The 19,477-nt window shown below is 41.1% G+C and overlaps 1 long non-coding RNA gene and 1 pseudogene across 1 annotated transcript in view; one reads left to right on the forward strand and one right to left on the reverse strand.

Annotated features, from left to right (window-relative positions):
• The window catches only part of LOC138033306 (uncharacterized), a 31,793-nt gene that overhangs the window by 497 nt on the left and 11,819 nt on the right, over positions 1–19,477 (reverse strand). Inside the window, exon 4 of the long non-coding RNA XR_011128602.1 lies at positions 1–1,720. This exon is cut by the window's left edge and continues 497 nt beyond it. This is a non-coding gene — a long non-coding RNA (uncharacterized lncRNA). The remainder of the gene's footprint in view (positions 1,721–19,477) is intronic.
• On the forward strand, positions 5,735–8,307 carry LOC138033252 (uncharacterized; annotated as a pseudogene).

Consider the following 19,477-nt stretch of genomic DNA (forward strand, 5'->3'; position numbering starts at 1 on the left):
ACAATTTAAATTTTGCCAAAAATTGATGGAACCTTTTTTATTCAAGTATATATCCTGGCGTTAGGATAAAACTAGATTAGGGCAAATTCTCTAAAGAGAGAAGTGAGTTCACGAGTGTAAGAGAATTTGAAGACGATTTAAAGTGTTCCGTTGGCTGTTCATCGGAAACGCTAAGCAAATTGTCAAGGCTTGCTTTATTTTAAAACGAAATAAAATATGTAAAAAAAAGCGAAGGACGTTTTAAGTGAGTGTCACATTTGGTTCTACAAGCGCAAGTTGTTTTCTCGTGCATAAAACATGCTGCCAAAAAGCTAAATTATTGGGAGTTTCTTCCAGGTGTCTTGGGTAAAAATAGAACAATGCCCAAGGCAAATGAGGATCACGGAGACAAAGAGAAATCACCTTAGGGGACAATGCAGCACAACGCATTCTTAAAAATGCAACCGAACAAAGATCGGAATATAATTGACATCGGTTCAAAAAAGTAACTTTTTAAGGGAAACGTGAAGAACGACCCCAACTCTTATTTCCTCACTGCTTCTCTAAGAGGACTGGTACAGATGCCCGGACTGTTGTTTGGGTTCGTACGAGGCAGGTGGCAGAATTATCATGCAAACGCGACATGCAGTAGGTCAAGGCTGCTAAAGTTAAAGAGTCGCCCTTTCTAAAATTAACACAAAAAACACTAACCAACCATTGTTAAATATGCTACAGAGGCGGCGTGGTTCAGTTAGGGCGTTGGGTTTGCATGGTTTGGATTTGTTTTCTCTTGTCCCAGATTCAACTCTACCACGCTTTGAAAATAGCAAACTGGTTAACTCCTGCCAGTTGGGATTCTTAATCGTGTTTCTGTTCAGTTTGATTTGCTTCTTTCAGATAATTAAAAGTGCACTTCCACTATAAACGGAACATTTTTACAGAAAAGTCATTAAAATAATGGGTTAAAACAAATAATTGCAAGAACAAAACATCCGTTGACAGCAAATGACAATCAACAATACTTTTAAAAGCTAAAAGACCAAACGATCTTTCCACAAATGCTCACGTTTGCCAGAGGAGAGCTGACGTATTAAAAGAATACAAAAATCTACCCTGCTGCACCAGCGTACGATGGCCGAATATGGCAGCGCGGAATTTATTCTCTCCATGGTCAGCATTCCATTTTCCATAATCGGATTTCTTGGAAATGTGCTGGTTGTCAGAATCGTTTACAAAACACCAGAAATGCATTCAGTCACAAACTATCTCTTAGCAAACTTGGCTGTAAGTGATGGACTCACCATTTTTTCCCTTTGGCTTTTTATGTTGACGAAGGACTTTTTAAAGAAGTCAGTTGATTGTAGGCTGATGGCGTTGAGTTTTACTATCCCCGTTTCCTCCTTCACCTTAATGGTTCTAGCAATTGAAAGGTACCATGCCTTGTTAAAGCCATTTAGAACAGGCTTGCGGTTAAAAAAAGAGAATGTGAAAAGAGCTATCGCAATTATTTGGATCTCAAGCGTTCTTATTTGCATGCCGTATGCGATCATGGAATCGAAATGGAATGAAGTTGTCCATTGGTGCCTTTCATCCAGCAAAGTGTACTTTTTTGCGCTGCATGCAATGGTCGTTTACATTCCCTCAGTGGTTTTCCTTTATTGTTATGGATCCCTCATCAAAGGACTCTACTTTGACAACACAATCTGTGCTTCGTCCGGAGACAGACAAGAAGACAGAGCATCTGAAAAGAAGAAACTTGTAATAACATTTATGCTAGCAACTGCAGGCTTTCTAGTCGGTTACGGACCATACGTTACCTTTAAAACCCTTGTTGTTATCGGAGCTACTCAAGAAATTTACTCTTCTGTCCTTTCGCCCGTCATAAGTTTCACCTTCTTTTGTAGCTTGTGTTTGAATCCTGTTTTATATGCTTTTCGCAGTACGAACTTTCGACAAGGATTTAAACGGATAATATTCTGTCGAGATCCACAAACCCAGAACGAGATGTTGCAACAGCCGTAATGAAAGGAATACTAATAATTTTTATTCTTAGGACTTCTGCTTGTATAATATTTTTTTTAGCCATTGATCGACTCGCGAGGCAATCATAACTTTCTGTCACCTGACCGTTGTTGAATGCCCTGCTAAGCTCCACTAAGACGGTCTGCCGTATACCTCAGTGGTAGAGCAGAGGCAGCATGATCATAAATTTGGGTCTTGTCCAGGAATACTCGGATTTTTCTAAATATCCCCGAGTCACCATTGAACTGAAAAAAGTAGATCTCTTCATATCTGTAGAAAGGTTCGTAGTAGCATAATTTCACTTTTTAATGGTATCTTTCTATCGGCTTATGAAGAAAATAATGTCATTTATTATATAGAAACTGATGAAATACCAGGATTTCTCCTTTTACTAAAAAATCATTATATTCACCGCGTGCAGTGAACATATCATTTTTATCTTTCACATGTGAGAATATAGGTGTCGTCATGGTAACGAACACGATTAGCCAATAAAACGCGAGCTTTGTCTTCATTGTAAGATACTTTTGCGCTTCAATATAATTCTTCTCTACTATACTTTAAGATTTTTATTGCAAAATTCTACATTATCATGATTTGCTTTTCATAACTTTCATCTTGTTTCATGTTACACAACATGAGTGTATTAGCGGTTGGTGACCACTTTTTCATCATTTCGAAAATGAATAAAACAATGTCAATGTCGTGTGAAAGTATCTCTCACGAGTGAGCGAAGCGAACGAGTGGGATACTTTCAGAACTCGAACATAAAATTCGTATCCCCGCGCGGCCATGTAATATCCTCGATATCTACAAAAATGTTAGTATCCTATAGTATTTTGTTCAAATCAAGAAATAGACACACACAAGTTAATTTAAGGAAATAAAAGATTCTTTTCTCTCATTCTTCTCCAGTTTGTAAGGCGGGAAGAGCCTCTCGCTGAAGGTTTGGTCAAATAAACATGACAAACATTAATTGTAATGTATTAACTGATCGTGCAATAAAATTGATAACGATGAAAAGGAATTATTTATGAAATGAAAGTTACAAAAATGAAGCCAGGGAATTATATTCTTTCTCTTCAATGAACTATGTCAAATAAACGGCTGTTTTAAATGTGAAAAATTGCACCTGTAAAACTGCAATACCGGTCTCAATTGAAGATCATTCTAATATACTTAGGATCTAGGCCCGGGTTTCTCGAAGCATGGTTAGGGCTAACCAGCGTTAAATACCATGGAAACCTATGGGTTTTTACACCTCTTAACCAACGGTTAGCGCAAACCCGGCTTCGAGCAACTGGCCCTAGGTCTCTCGCAACTTCACGGTACATGCGCATTGTGAACTTGCACTTATTTGTTTGGTTACAGAAGTCTATAAAGTAGAGTCATAAACAGTTTTATTTTGCTTTGAATTTCCATACAAACCTTTGAATGTCCCGCTATGTTGCCCTGATTACCCATGATGCACTCAAGAGCGTGAACATGTCTATTCTATTGAGGTTGTTAGTAAAACGCCTAAAGGCGTAAAGGTGATGTTACACAAGCCAATTTTTTATGCAAAATTGTTGAACGAATTTTAATAGAATTGGTGCGTGTAACACACCCGCCGTTGACTTTTAACGCAAAATCGTCCCACAATGAACCACGGAAAACCGAGATAAGTCACGTCGACAGTCACGTCAACAGTGTCCGCCATATTTGTCGCCCGGGATTTGTCAATGCAGGAGCCTGGGCTCACATGTTGCGAGCACCGTTGCGTTAAAAATCGCAAAGATGTCTCGTGTAACGTGGATTACAAATGAAATTTAAAATCTGCTCGTGTAACATCACCTTAACGGCCAACGGCAAAACTGAGTATCGAGAATCGGCGTCACGAGAATTATTGTCAAAATTATTTTGTCTTTTTGCTTTGGTTAAATAAGAGGAACGTTGGCTGGTCCTTAATGTTCATAAAACAAAAGAACGAAGCGAAGATAACAATACAATTTGTCCTCCGCCATTTTACTCCGGTATATGGAAGTCTATCTGTTTTGTGGAGTTTCGCGCTCCACAGGATCTCAGTTATCTCGACACGTTTTGTACTCAAAACAATTGTGGCATTGTACAAATTCGGATTTATGCACACACGTTAATGGCGATAAATCAAGCTCCAACATTATTTAAAATCTTAACGCCTTTCCGTCGTCTCCGTCCAAGTAAGTCATTGATCACAGTGGCACCACACCTCGTCTGGTGAAACCCGGCTGAGAAAGAGCCTCCTTCAATGAAATCATTGTTTCAGTGGAGAAAGGCAGGGAAAAAACGCTTCCGACAGAAGAGAAAAGTTCCATAAAACCAGAAAGGAGAGAAAAAAAGGAACGAAAACAAGTGGAGCAAGTGGGAAGAACATAAAAAGTTATGAAAAACAGAATAAATTGCTTCATTAGTTGCGTTCGATGTTAGGATTTCAGGGTTTGAGCGCCGGCCGTCTTGGAGTGGCTGACCACTCGCCTCGATTTCATGCCAGGGTCATGCCACTGTCCAGTATACGCAATGTAACTGTTTGTTCAAAATTTCGTTCTACTATTCGTTCTGACTGGACCCGCCTTTGTCCATTCTCTTTGCAGATATGAAAATTCCCATGATCACGCACGATCGTGATGTGGACCATGTGGTTGAAAAGAAAAATAGAATGTGGTTGTTGCGTTTAACACAAGTTTGATATTGGTCTATTCGAGCCGGATGCAAACTGCGGCCAGCTAAATGATGGATAACGAAGTAGGTTTCCATTCTGTGGATGAACAAGTAATATTGCCGCTTCAAAGCAGTCTAATACAACCTGAAGACTCGCTAAGCTAAAAAGGGTCAAATTCGTCATCACGGTCGTCAAGGAGGAGAAAGGACGCAGAGTCATCCCTAAATTATGACAGACAAACTGCCATTTCATGTAAAGATACTCCCCTGAGGGCAAGTCCCAAGTCTTTGCCATTAAAGAATTTACTATTTCATGCCGCTAATAATGATGTCCCCAACTTGGGCATAAGTCAGTTACCAGTTGCCACAGCAAGTGAATTAAATGTGCTACCGTTCAGTACTTCTGCGAAACTACCTGATCGAGATCTCCTCCAACCTGGAATTAAATGTTCATTCCAAGCTACACCAACCCCTGTCAGCTTAGCTGAAAAGACCCCCCCTCATCTGGACATGCGACTATGACCTACGATAAACATGGGTCATCTTGCAATGGTAGTGCATATACTCCTTATTTTGATACAGAAATTTGTCATGGTATTACTCCCCTAGGAAGGGCAACAAGTATCACTTCGACAGCAACTTACAGTACTATTTGTAGTGGCAACTTAGCTTGGGCCTCTTGTGAACCAAAATACGCGTCCACCATTCATTATTCTCATCCATCGTTCACGGCACAATGGGCTCCGGGTACTGGAAAGGCGTCAACTCCCTACCCAAGTGGTTTTAAAGTAACCACTAAGTATCATTCAGCTCAAGATGAAGAACCAGAGATTCATTTATTGACAATCTCACAGAGGGTCAAGAAACCGTCTTCCGCTTGACCTCTGATAGCCAGTAAACAGACTCAAGCGTAGCTCTTTTGCGAGCACAAGAACAGCAGCGATTACCAACGCTTGAGCTCTTCAAGTTCACAGGCAAACCAATCGATTGGCCAAAGTTTATTGAAAGATTTCGTGACCAAATACACAACACGACGACACTTGCTGATTCAGATAGGATGGCCTACCTATTTCAAAACCTCGATGGTGAGGCTAAGAAAGCGGTAGAAAGTCTAGGTGTCACAGGTCATAGCTATGCAGCCGCCCTAAAGACATTGAAACGCCAGTTTGGAAACCCTAACAGTGTTGCAACAGCTTACCTAAGCAACATGCTGGACAGTACCCTTGTGTCTTCGAATAACAGACAAGCCTTGCGGGACTACTATTACCAAGTGAAAGCACGTACGACGTGGTGTGCGAAGATGGGTCAGTCGGCTATACTCCAAACCCCGGAGTATCTCAGCAGAGCAACTATGCGACTACCGATGCACCTAAGAGTAAGATGGTATGAGCACATAGATGGTCGTACGGATAAAGTCCAACCTGGTCGAGTTTGAAAGATGGTTGCATAAACGAATTGACCCCTTGTGTAACCCGAAAACCCCTTGTTTAAAGCCGAAATCAAGCATTAAATTCCATCTCCTTGCCACTGGAACAGATTTCCCCAACGAAGTCCTAGTGGAAAGCGATGCCATCACTGATCTGAAGCAAACTCCTCAGTTGCACCCCCTGGCCATGGCAACAGGGCTTCTCACGGAAGTTCGGAGGGACAGCAATGTCTCTTTCAACTCAAAGCAAGGTCAGGCTAACTTTCAAAATAAGGAAGCAGAAAGGAACGCTCAGTCGAATAGGACGAAGTATGTTGTTTGCATGCTGTTGCGTGTTGTCCTGTGTTTAAGTCCAAGCAACTCCTTAAGCTTGAGGACGGTGGCTACTATTGTCATTGCGCATACGTTCTGCGCATCTCGAGATTTAACTCAGATTTCCTATCGACGGTGCTTACTAATACAGGGATATTTTTGCGCGGTTCAAAACTATGCGGAGAAAGTAGAACTTAGCAAGTGCTCTTGGTATCCAAAAAGAAAATTGGAGGTAACCACGCATTTTTCAGAGATAGTTAAGCTTTAATTTGGAAAACAACGCCATACATTTCTTTGTATTTAAAAGCTTTTTACAAATATTGTTAATTGAGGTTACCATATACCTCCAGATCGACAATTTTCTTCAAATTTGGATTTTTCGGTTAAAGTAATGATCGAAATGGGATCTCTAATGTAAAATAAAAATTATTCAAAAAGATTAATATTGGCGGAGAAATGGCGGTTTTACGTTTTGGCCGGAAGCAAAAATTACCCGTCTGATTGACAGTTTTAGCACTGTTTTCTCGAATCAATTTTTTCAGTCGAAGCGGGCACTTTAAGGGCTAAAACTCACAGGGAATTTGTTCAATTGCCCCCAAATTTTAACAGTGGCTAGGTTAACATATAAACAACAAACACGTGTCTGCGAATTTCTTATTTCAAAATATTTTTCTCTGAGAGCGATTTTTGTACGAACACTTCACATTTTTAAATACTATTTCGAAAACGTTCTATAACTTTTCACTGTAACTGAGTATGGCAAAACACAGACACTTCTTTTTAGCGCTTTGGGTCGGGAAACGGAGGAACAAAATAAAATAGCAAAAAGCAAAATTTGCTTTGACTTGTAGCTTTGAAAAGGTGATTCGGACGCTCGCATTTAGAGGTCGTGAAAACTTCGACAATTCATTTAATTTCAAAATTCTTTATATGGTTTGATAGCCAGCTCTATAAGCTTTAATTTGATATAGGGGTTTAGGTATCTACAGTTTAAACCGGACGCGCTGCATCGCTCGGACGCGAGACACCCGTGAAGGTATACGGTAAGCTTAACTATCTTCGAAAAATGCGTGATTACCCCCAATTTTCTTTTTGAATTTCAATAACACTTGTTAAGATCTGCTTTTTCCGCATATTCAGTAAACCGCGCAAAAATACCTTTGAATTAGTAGGCACCGTCCTTAAAGGAAAATCATCAGGCGAAATGCCGTCCCAGTAAAAAACGCTGTTTGAAGGAACAGTGCAGTCTACCCCACCACACACTGTTACATGAAGGTCACCAAGCACATTCAAATCCTAATTATCCAACAGACACCTACAGCAGCAAACCCAGGACATCAGTTCCTCCGCAAGAAGTTGCTTGACATTGCGGGCCTTCCCCAAGTTCCTTAACCACTGCGGAGAGTAACGTCCACCAAGTTTGTGTTCAGCCCCAACGAAAGGTCCTCCCTCAAGTCCTACCAGTTCAGATCCATAGCCAAGGAAAACTAGTCAACGTGTACGCTGTTCTCTATCCTGAAAGTGACTCAACCCTTATCAAAAGGGATTTAGCAGACCACCTACAACTCGTTGGTGAAGCCTACCAACTTAACCTGAGCACGGTTGGCAATGATGTGAGACTCAGCGTCTGAATAGAGTGAGTTTTGGTCTCTCGTCTAAAGATCATTCAGAACCAGTAATGGTGAATGGAGCGTGGGTTATTGACAAGCTTAATATCCCGTCCGTCAAACTGCCGAAAAGGGCAGCCATCGAACAGTGGAGTCATTTATCTGGTATCGACTTCTAGTTGGATCTGATATGGCCCACCTGCTGATTCACCTCGAAGTCCGCCAGTGACGAGTGTACGAGCCAATCGCCATTGAGACCCCCCTTGGGTGGACCCTCTTTGGTAACGCAACCAAAGGACTGTGTGACACAATCATGCAATGCAAACCTTCTTGCAACAATCGCAGGGCTCCCTCTGCAACAGAAAATTGAACGATTTTGGGAGGTCGACTCGTATGCGACGAAGCAAGATCCCTCAGAAGCCACCCTGTCCCTTGAAGACCAAAGAGCCCTGGTGAAGCCAGATCCCTCAGGAGCCACGCTGTCCATTGAAGACTAAAGAGCCCTGGCTGTCTTGCAGAGCAGTACAGTGAAAGAACAGGGTCACTATAAAACACTGTTGCTATGGAAAGGTGAGCCAATCATGCAAAACAGCCGTGGTAGGGCAGTTTCAAGACTCCACTCGACCGAAAGGAAGCTCAAGAAGGATCCAGAATTGACGGTGAAATACGAGAAAGTCATAAATGATTACGTCAATAGAGGTCACCCAAAAAAGATGACTCACGAAGAGGCCAAATTAACATCTTTAAGAACGTGGTACTTGCCACACCATCCAGTGCTGAACTCCAACAAACATGGCAAAGTCCGCCCGGTTTTTGACGCCGCAGTTTAAGTTTCATGGCGTTTCGTTGAATGGCCAGCTTTTGACCGGTCCTGATTTATTAAACAATTTGGTTGGAATCCTCTTGAGATTTCGTAGTGGAAGGATTGGCGTTATAGCAAATGTTCCATCAAGTTTACGTTTATGAAGAAGATAGAGAATCACTACGCTTCTTGTGGAGAGACTTAGATGAAACAAAGAAGCCGGACGAATATCATATGACAGTTCGCGTGTTTGGCTTCGTCGACTCGCCATGTTGGAGCTATGAATTTCCCAATACTAAGCGAGGTGTGTTGAGTGCCACAGTGTGTTCGATCCACTTAGCCTCGCCGCCCCGGACGTATTTAAGGCGAAACTGCTCGTTCAAGAACTTTGGAGACGTCAAATCGAGTGGGATGAAGTGCTGCCTGACGACATGCTCCAACAGTGGCAAGTTTGGAAGGGCGGTTTGAAGATTTCGTAGCCCATCGCAGTCCCTCAATGGTACGGCTTTCATCATGACGAGTGCCAAAGCGTTCAGTTACACATGTTTTCTGATGCATCTGAAATCGCTCACGGAGCCGTTGCCTACTTCCGCACGGTTATTCGTGGACAAGTCAATGTGAGCTTTGTTAGGGCCGATTTACACGGTACGACTTTGTCGCATGCGACAACGGCTTACGACAAGCGCACGACATGATTTACTATTGTTGTGTACGTCAGAAAAAATGTCGTAGCATTTTAAAACATGTTTTAAAACGCTGAGACAATCGTAAGTCATGTCGTAGGCCTGTCGTGAGCTTGTCGCATGCGACAAAATCGTATCGTGTAAATCGACCCTCATAAGCAAGACCAGACTAGCATCAATCAAGACATTGACCATACCACGTTTGGAGCTACAAGCTGCATGCGCTTGTTGCTGCTAGACTGAAAACCAAGATACTTGAAGAAATCGACTTTGAAGTTAACGAAAGGTATTTTTGGTGCGATTCCAAGATCGTATTGCACTACCTCAGCGACGCCAAAAGAATATTCAGCGTTTACGTGTCACACAGGGTCGCCAAAATCACCTCCAAATCAGACATCAAGGAGTTGCATCACATTCCTGGCACAATGAATGTAGCTGATGATTGTACGAGAGGGAAGGAGATTCACGAATTAACTCCAAAATGTCGGTTGATCAGCGGTCCTCAATTGTTGACGCTACCTGAGGAGGAATGGCCGAGTTTCAAAGAAGCCGTGCAAGTCAACGAGAGCGAATTGGAAGTCAGGGCCTCAGTCCTAACAACGTGGACCGCGCCTTATATGTTTGTAGTAGAATGGGAGAAGTACTCTACTTGGAATAGGCTTATTTGGTTTTAGTACAAATACACAGGTGATTACACAAAATCGCGCGCTCTCATTGGCTCGCTATCTCGGATTATCAGCCGATAATCACCTCGACGGACAAAATGGCTGCCAGTAGTCGTTTTGTCATTGTAAGTGAAGATGATTTCGCGTTGAAATGTTTTTTTTTTTCTCTTTTGTGAAATAATCACATGTGTATTTATACTAAAACAATTATTCGCCGAAGGCTCGGTGATTATCGGTGAATATTCACCCCGACTTCGTCTCGGTGAATATTCACCGATAATCACTTCGCCTTCGGCGAATAATTGTTAAATATGCATGGTGGATTAGGTATAAATTCAAGTTAAGGAGCAAGGCAAGGAGACGGAGCCCGCCTCCAGTGCAGCTGACCAAGAATTTGTGCGGTGATGACCTCAAGGAAAGCTCGTTGGCCTTGTGCATGATAGCCCAAATTGAATCGTTTGAGGAAGAGTATAAAGAACTTCAAGCAAATCGAGCACTCTTGAGTAACAGTCCACAGCTCCCATTGCAACCGTTCCTTATGGAAGGAGTGATCAGAGTCGGTGGCCGACTGAACAAAGCTTGGATACCCTTTGAAGCAAAACACCACGCATTCCTCTCACCAACGCATCCTTTGACGAGATTATTGGTTCAAGACCTTCATGAGAAGCACTCCCAAGTAGGAAGGGAACACACATTGGCTCTTGTGTGCCAGCAGTACTGGATTCCACGAGTGAAATCATTCGTCAGAAAGATTGTTAATGACTGTCTTCACTGCAAAAGGAGATTAGCAAACCCAAACGTACCTCTGATGGCTTCCTTGCCCATAGAGCGAGTCGCCTTTGGTGAGCCTCCGTTCGCGAACACTGGCGTGGACTATTTCGGTCCGATAAATGTTAATTAAGAGTGGAAGAGTTGTTGAAAAGAGATGAGGATGCCTCTTTACATGTTTGACCACCCGCGCGGTCCACTAAGCACCGACTCCTTTATCATGGCTTTGAAAATATTTCCTGCAAGTAGGGGAAACCCTAACACAATACGTTCCGACAACGGATCGAATTTCATTGGAGCTAAACGGGAACTGACAGAGGCTTTGAAGTCAACAACAGATCTCTAGAGAGCTCGCTCATGAAGGGATCACATAGTACTTCAATCCCCCTTCATCCCCGCATATGGGAGGAATATTCGATTATATGGTTAAGCAAGTGAAGAGTGCATTAAAGGCTGTCATAAATGACCAAGTTCTGCCAGAAGAAACGCCCCATACAGTCCTCGTTGAGGCAGAGGCTATCGTGAATAGCCGACCACTCACCGCCGGTCAGTGATGATGTAAATGATTACGAGGCACTGACCCCAAACCACTTCCTCATTGGACGAGCATCGCCCAATAGCTCACCTGGTCTATTTGAAGAACGTGAAATTAATAGCCGCAAGAGATGGAGAACAGCCCAAGCGCTTGCTGTTATGATATGGCGACGGTGGCGCAGGGAGTACTTGCCCAATCTTTCGATTCGTTCGAAGTGAAACAAGGAACAGCAAAATCTAAAGAAAAGTGACTTAATGACGATGCTCCCCGGTCACATTGGCCCCTTGGAAGAGTTGTCAAGACCTTCCCTGGAGATGATGGTAGAGTGCGCACGGTGGAAGTCAAGACCCCTAACGGTACCTTGATGCGACCTGCCGCGAAGATATGCCTGTTAGAAGAATCTGCTTGATCATATATCGAACATTGTAGAACAGTGCTTTACTGAGAACATTTGTAATTTAGGAACAGTTTTCTTGTTAATTGTGAAATAGGTTCTCGTTCGTCTTACTGACTTACTGGGGGGGGGGGGGGGGGAAATGGACCCGCCGCTGTCCATTCTGTTTGCAGATATGAAAATTCCTATGATCACGCATTATCGTGATGTGGACCATGTGGTTGAAAAGAAAAGTAGAATCTTGTTGTTGCGTTTAACACAAGTTTGATATTGGTCTAACCACAGACCATTACCATTGTGAAAAGTACATTTCCGAAATGTTGAGCTCTTAGATCATATTCTTGTATTTTTTTACAAGAGGTTGAACAACCTTTACTAATCCATGATAATTACTAGTTTAATTAGTTTTGCATGGCGGACAGGATACGTACGAGTCTCCTTTATTCCTCGTTACGACGGATTTTCGTTACGCTGTTGCGCGTTGTTAACTTTTCCCTGTGAACGTCTTGACCTTTTCATGACGAACTAGTTTCGTTTCTTACTTTTCGTTTATAGACATTTTTCCTGAAAAAAAAAATTGATTGCTCTTCAAACAATCAACATTATCTTTTAGCTGCAAACTGGCTAATCAAATTTCTTTGACTTTCCTTCACGGCAGTGACTTGGTAACTTAAATTATCCTCTCCTCAAACACGGGCTTTCTTCTTGAAAGTCAATTTCAATGGGAATCATTTCTTTGCACCGATAAATAGCTAAATGGTGTGAGAGCATATTTTTCTTACAAAATGCTATGCCTTTATATATAGTCGATACGACAAAATTATATTGACATGCCTCGTTTAAACTTCTCGAACTTTTCATGTTCAAGTTGGTTATTTTCTTTGTTATACTAAGGCAATTGATAAAATTCATCGTTCTTCAAGCAGTTTTTTATTTGCTGACAACAGCCTCGATCATCTTTACTGGAGTTTCCGGGGACTCAGTGATCATCACATAAAGTATCTACTCAAACAAAGGGTTTCTACAAAGTAACTTCGACAATAGACCAATTTCGATATATTAAAATTCAGTCCTAAACAAAAGACATCATCTCGAGGCTCTGGGGAATAAAGTCATACAAATCCTTATATTTATTCCCCAGAGCCTCGAGATGATGTCTTTTGTTTGAGACTGAATTTTAATATATCGAAATTGGTCTATTGGTAAATCAGTGTGCGAAATCTCTTTATATTGCATATGGGACGATTTAGGTTTGAAGAATGAATTGATGTTGTAAAATTCCTGCCTAAAATTAATTTCGGAATTTTCTCAGCATGTCACGAAAGAACGCCTCAAAAATAACTGCCTGAATGAATGTTTTAAGTGCTCATACTGAAGACTGACAAATAAGGTACTACCTTTAGCCCTAACGCCATCGTCTCGGGACGGCCATTTTAGCTTCTAACAAGGAAGACGAACAATTTAACTCCTGATAGAGTAGGGGATACACGAATGACCAGAAAAATGTCACATAGGAAAAATGGAAATGGAGGAGGAAATACGAAAAAAGGAGGAAATAATTGACACTTCATAGATACTTTCTCTTCAAAGTGCTTTTTGCCTAGTCAGCCCTAGACCCGAGTTTAATTTAATTTTATCACATCAGTACGTTTTCCTGCCTTTCGTTGCTTTCCTTGTAAAGTGAAAAATCCCGCAAAGGCACGGCCATTTCTGCCACTCTTTTCCGTATTAAATGCATGTGACTGGAGCGAAAGAACGTGGCATATGCAATGGCGAGAGCTCTTCCCACACTGATTTACTTTCAATCAAATTAACTCCATGTCTTACTGAGTGCTTTAGTTCATTGATTTTACGAGATTTGCATTCATTGAATTAAAGAAATAACTTAGTGATGATCCAATGAAATACAGATCCAGATCTCGGCAAATAAACTAGATGATATAATGACCCTTTGCTAAATGATCGCATTTTCGAGAACTAACGTATTAAGAAGGAGGAAACCTATCTTGTTGTATACTAGGATATAATGGCGGACTACGGTAACCTGGGATTCGCTCTATTTGTCATCACCATTCCCCTTTTCATCGTCGGAATACTTGGAAATGTGCTGGTTATCAGAATCGTTCACAAAACACCAGAAATGCAATCAGTCACGAACTATCTCTTAGCAAACTTGGCGGTCAGTGATATAATCACCATTTTCCATACATGGCCTTCCATGTTGCTGGAAAGAAACGTCGTTTTAAAGGAATTTGATTGTAGGTGGATGGCGTTCGGTTTTACTGTCAGCGTTTCCTCCTTTACCTTAATGGTTCTAGCAGTTGAAAGATATCATGCTTTGCTAAAGCCGTTTAAAATTGGCTTACGCTTAAAACAAGAAAATGTGAAAAGAGCTATCGCAATTATTTGGATCTCAAGCGTTCTTATTTTCCTGCCGAATGCGATCATGGAGTCGAAATGGAGTGAAGTTGTCCATTTCTGCTTTCCATCAAGCAAAGCGTACTTTTTTGCATCGTTTTCAATCATCATGTATATTCCATTAGTGGTTTTTCTTTATTGCTACGGATCCCTGATCAAAGGACTCTACTTTGGCAACAAAATTTGTGCTTCGCTCGCAGACAGACAAGAAGACAGAGCTTGTGAAAAGAAGAAACTTGTGATAACATTTATGCTAGCAACTGCAGGCTTTGTAATCGGTTATGGACCAGTTGTTACCTCTTACACCCTTGCTGTTATCGGAGCTACTCATGGAAATTACTCTTCTGTCGTTGTACCCATTTTAGAATTTAATTACTTCTGTAGCTTGTGTCTGAATCCTGTTTTGTATGCTTTTCGCAGTATGAACTTTCGACAAGGATTTAAACGGACAATATTTTGTCGAGATTCACAACCACAAAACGAGATGTCACGGCAGCCGTGTAGAAGGAATACCATAAGTTAATTCTTTTCGTAGAACTTCTGCTTATGTAATTGTTTTATTTCTTTTTTTATCGACTCGCGAGGCGATAACTTTCTGTCACTTGACCGCTGTTGAATGGTCTGCTGAGCTCCACCGAGGCTGCTATTTAACAATTAGACCCGTAGCCCTTGAGGGCGAAGGGTCTAATTGTTTTAGTAAAGGCAATAACAAAGCTAGCAAATGCCAGTTGAAGAAATATTTATTTGGGAATAAAACGAAAGAAAGCGTCAAGCTTTTCGTTACTCAAGGACTAATCAAAATGCAGGATTTGCATATAGTCCACTAGTTGGGCGATACTAAACCTCACTAGTGGCTCAGAGGCAAATCATGACGGTTTGGGTCCTGGGGCCCGTTTCTCGAAAGTCCCGAAAACTTTTCGGGTCCGAAAAGCCATTTGTGAAACTGCCAACCGCTTGTTTTGGAAAGCCGATCTTTTAACATGTTTTCAAGGTGACAAAAAGAAAAAGAATGACGACTTAAATCCTCTCCTTTCTTAAGATACAAACGGAATTGTGACACCGTCCCGAAAATGGCCCGTAAAGTTTCGGGACTTTCGAGAAACGGGCCCCTGTACAGGAGAACTCGGATTTTTCCCAGTATCCTCGAGTCTTCAATGAAAGAAAACACCTTTTCACATCTGTAGAAAAGTTTGTAGAAGCATAATTTAACTTTTTAGCAGTCGATCTTGTGAAGAAAGTAATGTCACGTTTACGAAAATGTTAAGTATCCTAGATCAGGGCATTTTGTTCGAATCAGGAACTGGACAGATCCAAGTTAATAAATTTAAGGTAAATACACATACGCTCCTCAGTTTCATGTCAATCAGTAGAAAGCCACAATAACTGGACATTCTTCCCAAAAGACTAACAAATATCGTAGGCATATCTAGCAAGTTGTAACGAAGAAAGACGAGATAAACGTGGAAGGGCAAAGAGAAGAAAGAGCCACTTGAACCATGTGCGAGGAAAGTAAATACAACTATTTGAGGCTAGAGACTAAAGAAAAGCCAGCAAGCGGCAAGATAAACGATAAACTAAACATATGAGTTACTCGCGATCGGCTTGTACCTGTCTTATTCTCCTGATTATCGAGGGGCTTCAGAGTCCAATGTAATCATGTCTTCGTCCAATAAATAACACAGAATAAAGACAAAAGAAATGGTCGGTTTGTCGCTTTTGAATCTTCCTTCTGACTCAATCAAGTAAATTCAATTAGAAGTACATCAGTGAAGAAATACCTCTTTATTAACTTTTCAAGAAGGATTACTAGTGGGTGTTGGGCAATTTCTGCTTAGGATAAATTTCAAATTGTTTTCAACTGTTTTATTAACTTTTCTCTACTAGTTATTCCTATGGATTTTTCGAGAATATTTCTTCCTTGGAGATGAGTAAACTGAGATATCAAGGCTTAAGATACGTAGCAATTAGCATTTTCAACTCACTGAACTTTTCAAAAGGTACTCCTTTAGACAGTTTTTCCCGACAATCTATTATTATGAACAAAGAAAGACCTTTTAGGTCAGACCAGCCACCTCGAAATGTTAACTGGCACTAAGGCGCAAAAAAAAAAGAACGGTTCGCAGTCGACCACTCATCCCGTCAACTGCCACATTCCACCTTGTCACCCACAAAGGGAACACGTAAGATAGCATTGCACTTGCTTGAACTCAGTGCCCGTCTGGGAAAACCGGGTTGTTGTTTCTTATTTTACCTCACACAATGCCAACTAGTTCGCCTTCGCCTACAGACGTTCGAGTGGACGTGCACTCAGTACCGGTGGAGATAGCGCCTAAAAGACACTCGAAACGCAGCACCAAGCGACAAGGATGGGACTAAGGTTATAAGCGAGTGCCGTCAAGAAGACATTGCGAGCGTTCAAATTAACCCTTACAAAACACTGTGGAGAAAGGGTTTTCCCAGATGGCGAAATCACTTTCGAGCATGTTGACACAAACCCTTGAGAATTAATGTCTGTGAGGAGGAGGTTATTGAGGGTGATACAAACGACAGTAATCTGTCAAACCCCTCTCAACGAGAAAATCAAGATCGTCATCATCGAACGGGCGCATGGATGTTAACGTTGATGCTTCGGTCAATGACCTGTTGTCCGACGTGGAAGAACGTAGCACCGGCAAACAATCCAAGGCCGCCGAATCTACCGGGGACCTCCTCGAAACTGTATAAAACGATCCGGCTAAAGTCGGAGGAAACAGGACCTCCCGTTCATAAAGAACTCACTAAAATTGGGACGCGTCTTGTACGCGACGGCCTGCTGGAAGACCCGGCTTGAAGAAAAGTTCAACAAACTCCGCAAACGGAAAACTGTTAAGATTTGACTGAAGTTCGGGTAATCAGCTGATTTGGAACAATCTCAGCCCGGCCATTAGGTCGCAAACTGGAACAATTAAGAAATTGAAACCAATCACAGATCTTAGACTATATATTGTAACCACCTTTAAGGAGTATTTGACTAACCACTGTTATGTTTAAACGATACGATCCCGTGTCAAGATGTACCTTAAGTCGTTGGGTAAACTTTGTATTACAAGGTTCAGGCATTAATGTGAGCATTTTACACCTCATAGTACTAGGGTAGCCTCAACCTCAAAGGCTAACTTGAACGATGTTCCCCCAGCAGATATTTTTCTTGAAGCCGGATGGAAATTAGAGACCACTTTCGCTAAGTTCTATGACAAAAAGATGGTGGAAGACATTTTTGCCAATACAGTGTTGCAGTAATGTTTCATTTGAATGAAGAAATGCAACTGCCTTTGAAGTCTCCCGCGTCCCCCCCCCCTGCGGGTGACAAGGTGGAATTCAAAAGTTGAACGCGACTAACCGGAAGTTAAAGTTCGACTGGAATTCCATCTTCTCACCATACACGGAGAGAATGCGTGCCCTCCCTTGAACTCGGCCCTCAATCCTTGCTACGATGCACATGAATAGTGCCTCAAAGCCTGAGTTTACGCAAGCGCAATACTGTCTCACGTAATCGCTATGACAAGACGCAAGCCAGTCGAACTTCAACTTCCGCTAAGACTTGTTCAACTCATTCCGGTGAAAGATACAAAAACGTTCTAAATGCAATTTGTCTTATTGATACTTTCTCCTCAAAGTGCTTTTTTCCTAGTCAGCCCTAGACCCGAGTTTAATTTAATTTTGTCACATTAATACGTTTTCCTGTACATGTCTTTGGTTGCTTACATCATAAAGTGACAAACTCCCTAAAAGCAAGGCCTTTTCTGCCAAAAGTTGGCACTCTTTTCAGTGTTAAATGTGATTGGAACGAAGAAACGTCACATGTGCAATGTAAAGAGCTCTTCCCACACTGATTCACTTTCAATCGAATTTATCTTAGAGCCGAGAAACCCCATCTCTTAGTTGATACTTTTAGTTCATTAATTCGTCAAGATCTGCATTCATTGCTTCAAAGAAACTAACTAAGGGATGATCAAGCGAAATAGATGTAAATACATAACTAATTGAAAAACGATCCATTTTAACGGAACACATCTGTTCTAGTTGTCGCAAAAAACTGTAAACTCGGATTTATTAAACTAGATAATTAAAATGAACTTTTGCCCTTTGATCGCATTTTTAAGAAGAGAGCTAACGTATTTTGGAGGAGATCGAACGATCTTTACTAATCCAAGATTATCATTAGTTTAAGGAGTATTCCATGGCGGCCAGGATGCAACTCTCCGCGATTCCTCGTTACTAAAACATTTCGTTACGCTGTTACGCGTTGTTTTAACAACATTCACCTAATTGAACTTCTTGAACTTTTCATGATATAAACTAGCTACTATTAAGTTTCCGTTTTTCAAATAGTCAAAATTATGTTTTTGCTGCCAACTGGCTCATCGAATAATCTTTGAGTTTCCTTCACGGCAGTGACTTGATAACTTAAACTATCCGCCCATCAAACACGACTTTCAAGTAAATTTGAGTGGGAATCATTTCTTTGCGCCAATAAATAGCGAAATGTTATAAGGGCATATTTTTCTTACAAAAAGCTATATGCTTTTTGTCGATGTGACAATATTATTTTGAATTGTCTCCATTAAACTTCTCGAATATTTCATGATCAAGTCGAAAATAATTTTCTTAGTTTAATAAGGTAATTGATTTGCGCATGATAAATTCGTAGTTTTTGAAGCAGTTTTTAATTTGCTTTAAGCAGGCTCTCTTGATCATCTTTACTAAAGTTTCCCCGGAATCATAAGTGATGATTTCCCAAAGTATCTACTCAAACACAGGGTGCTCCAAAGTAACTTCGACAATTGGTAAATTTGTGTGGGAAAATCTCTTTAAATTACATATGCGACGTTTAGAAGTTTTTAAGAATGAATTGATGTAGAAAAAATTCTGATTAGAATAAATTTCGAATTTTTTCAGCGTCTTAGAAATGGACTCCTTGAGCAAAAGTAACTGAATGATATGTTTAACGTGACCATACGACAAATAAGATTCTACCTTTTGTCTCAACGCCGTCATTTCCGTACGGCCATTTTAACTTCTTACAAGTGACGATCACGAGGAAAAACGAGACTTTCGTTGGTAAAATAATTGCAGATTCTGCCAAGAAAATCCATGCTTTACTTAATCAGAAAAGCTTTAAAGATGACAAATCCACTAAAGGCACCGCCT

The sequence above is a fragment of the Montipora capricornis genome, chromosome 14, assembly GCF_036669925.1.
Source record: "Montipora capricornis isolate CH-2021 chromosome 14, ASM3666992v2, whole genome shotgun sequence".
Taxonomy (NCBI): Eukaryota; Metazoa; Cnidaria; class Anthozoa; order Scleractinia; family Acroporidae; genus Montipora; species Montipora capricornis.